This window comes from Furipterus horrens, unplaced genomic scaffold, assembly GCF_987537825.1.
Source record: "Furipterus horrens unplaced genomic scaffold, mFurHor1.1.pri manual_scaffold_7, whole genome shotgun sequence".
Lineage (NCBI taxonomy): Eukaryota > Metazoa > Chordata > Mammalia > Chiroptera > Furipteridae > Furipterus > Furipterus horrens.
Genome location: NW_028327177.1, coordinates 30,980,907 through 30,984,248, shown reverse-complemented (window position 1 = coordinate 30,984,248; position 3,342 = coordinate 30,980,907). Strand labels below are relative to the sequence as shown.

At 47.1% G+C, this 3,342-nt stretch overlaps 1 pseudogene; it reads left to right on the top strand.

Moving 5' to 3' along the window:
* Window positions 1-749: 749 nt before the first annotated feature.
* On the top strand, window positions 750-1,580 carry LOC150004211 (serine/threonine-protein kinase MARK2 pseudogene; annotated as a pseudogene).
* The last annotated feature ends 1,762 nt before the right edge of the window (window positions 1,581-3,342 follow it).

Here is a 3,342-nt window from a genome sequence, read left to right as displayed (position 1 = left end):
CGGACAGTGAACAAGAACCAGCTGCCTGTGGTCAGTGCTGTGAAGATGACAAACGTGGTGGGCTGGGTGAGGCGGGTAGGAATGGCTGGGTCAGGGAAGTTTTTCTCTAATCAGGTGATATTTGAACTATGACCTGGAGAATTAGACTAAGTAAGACTTTTCATTTTACTTTATTTTATTTTATTTATTTTATTGTTGCAACTTACAGATTTTTGCTTCTAAGAAAATAAATTTTAATCTTTAATATCCCACATAAACAAAAATCTCATTGGGTGGGAGGGGACCCATTGTTTTTTTTTTTTTTTTTTTATTCCAGAGCAAAAGGGTAGTGAGACCAAAAAAACAAAACAAACCCACTGTAGTTCATCCCCAGCCATGCCTGTTCCACACCATGCTCTGACATCACAGGCACCATGGTGACACCTCTGCAAGTGCATCCTACATATACGGGCCCTGGCGGGGCTGAGATTTTGTCCATTAGAGCCCAGGGAGCTATTGTGGTGACCTGTTGGACTTGGACTTGCGAGCTTTGTTCTTGCCGTTACTTTGAGAGTTTGTTTTCTTTTCCTTACTGTTTTTTTCCCGTTTCTTTTTTTTTTTTTTTGCATTTTTTCCTTTTCCTTTATTACTTTTCCTTTTTAAAAATTTTTCTTATTTGTTTTTCTTATTTTATTTTTACTTATTTATTTTTTATATTTTTCTCTTTGTTTTTGTTTTCTTTTTATTTTTGTTCTTATTTTGAAGCCACCATGGCTGATGACCTTGCAGCCACCATTGCCCCTCAGGAGCGCATTATTGGTGATTACACGCTCCTGCACACCATTGGCAAGGGATCCTTTGCCACGGTGTGGTTGGCCGTGCACGAGCCGACGGGGACAGAGGTGGCTGTCAAAGCCATTAGTCGGTTTGGCTTATCTAGATATCTGGAGGAAGTTCGTTGTCATAAAAGCTTAAATCACCCAAATATCGCACAGCTGTTTGAAGTGATTGTCACTAGAACGATGTGTTACCTCTGCATGGAGCATGTGAGCGGAGGGAGCTTATATGACTACCTTGAAAACTGCGGCCCCAGGACCGAGGAGGCAGCCAGACCCATGTTCTGGCAGCTACTGTCCGCGATGCAGTACTGTCACCAGAAGAAGATCGTCCACCGGGACTTGAAGCCAACAAACATACTGGTAGATGGTGAGAGGAATCTCAAAATAGCAGACTTTGGCTTTGGTAGGAAATTTACCATCAGTAAGATGTCCGCTGTCTATGGCACCACAGCCTATATGGCCCCAGAGCTCTGCGGGGGTCAGATCTATGATGGCCCGAAGGTAGATGTCTGGAGCCTGGGGGTAGTTTTGTATAAGATATTGACGGGGGCTTTGCCATTTGTGGGGGACACACATGGGGAAGTGAAGAAGAAGATCCTGAGAGGGAAGTTCCAGGTACCACGTTTTCTTTCCAAAGAAGGTCAAAATCTCTTAAAAAAGCTATTGACCTTCAACCCCAGGGAAAGACCTACCCTGGAAGACATACTACAGGACCCATGGGTCAACATGGGACGGGGGTGGGGGGGGACTGAGGCCGTATAGTGAGCCACCCTGGGGAGACCTTGACCCCCAAGTGATAGACTTAATGAAGGACATGGGGTTCCCAAAGCACGAGATCCAGGAGTCGTTGACTCGAAAGAAGTACGACAGGGTGATGGGAACTTACATGATCCTCCAAGCCACGACCATGAAGTTCAGGAGCCGCACCATCCGGGTAAGGCCCTGCCCCACCCCTGTCTCCAACATCGGCGAGAGTACAGAAGAGTCTGCCGGTCCCTCAAGCCACCTGGGGTCGAGGACGTCCGTTCCCCTACCAGAAGCCAGCTCCACCACATTGTGGCACAGCCTGGAGAAGGGGTTGACGGTTCCCCCACCCAGCCTGGAGTCCAGGACCAGCACTTCCCTACTAGGCTCCCCCACCACCCCCAGCCGCGACAGCACCAGCGACACTGCAGGAGCCCTAGAAGGAACCACGGCAGACAACTGCCCCCAGGCTTCACGGCCTGAAGGTGGGACCCCAGGCTCTCCCTCTGGCCCTAGCCGGGGCTGGAAGGGTGTGGCTCACAGAACCTTCAGGTTCCTCTTAAAGTGTGGGTGCTGTGGGCCGTCCACTCACAAGCGGCATCGCAAGAGGACAAGAATCACACCAACATAATTTTTAAAGTTGTGGACGGCCTACAGCATCGAAGGTGGACACAGACAGCTGCCGGTGAGCGCAGTGCCAGAAGCGCACGCCGTGTGTGCGGGTGACAGGTGACAGGACCCGGTCCGGTGGGCGATGGACGTTGGAGCTGCCGCAGCGGTCTCCGCTCAGGATTCACACCAGGAGGGGATCCCGCATCTCTTCGGACTGTGTTCTCCTGGGGCCCTTCTCCTGCCCTCCTCTCCTTTGCTCCCAAATTTGTGGGGGTTCTTAATAAAGTACTTGGTTTGTCCAAATTGTGTAATAAACTTGATGATTTGATCCAGAAAAAAAAGAAAAATTGAATAACCCTTTCAAAGCCATCTCCATGTAAAGCACTGGGGCTTCCATGCTGGAGCAATTTAGAAGACCAAGGGCATTAAGACTGCATAGTGGCTCAAGGAAATTTATTCATAAGCTGGGGTGCTATGGTGTTGGGTGTGGCTGGGGCAGCAGCTCATGCTTATGCGTTCTGGAGTCCACTGATGCTACTTGCCCTTAGTAAGTCTGCGTCAAAGATCCTCATCTGGGAGAGGGCAGGAGCTGGAATGAACTGGAGGCTCTCAGCCCATAGGTGAAGCTTTCAGAACTAGAATTTAAATGTTGGTCATGTTCAGCGTGAAATAGAATTCTATGAGTTGAAAGGGGCCTTAGAAATAATCTAATTCAACTTCTCCTTTCTCCCTTGCCATCTTTTCCTCCCTGACTTCTTCCTTTTTCAAAGACAGAAACGAAGTCCAGAGCAGTTAAGAGACTTGTTCAAGCCATAGAGTTAGCTGACAGCAGATTCAAGAAACATGCACCTAATCTACTACCAACTCAAGAACTCATTCCATTTCTCCTTTGCAATGTTATTCTCAGTGGTGAGTCTTAAACTTTTGGGGTCATTTTATGATAATATGATGGAAGCTCTACCCCATCTAACAAAATGGATATTTCTCAAATCACACAAAATTCTACATGTGCTAGGATCCCTATAGCTTTCTATTTTTTCCTCCCATTTTTGTTTATTTTTACCATTGGTATTGGGCAAATGTTAGAAATGTCTTTAAACTAAAACTTAATTTTCACTCAGCATTTTAGGTTTGGCCCACTTTAAGGGTTATAGAACCAAAGGCAATT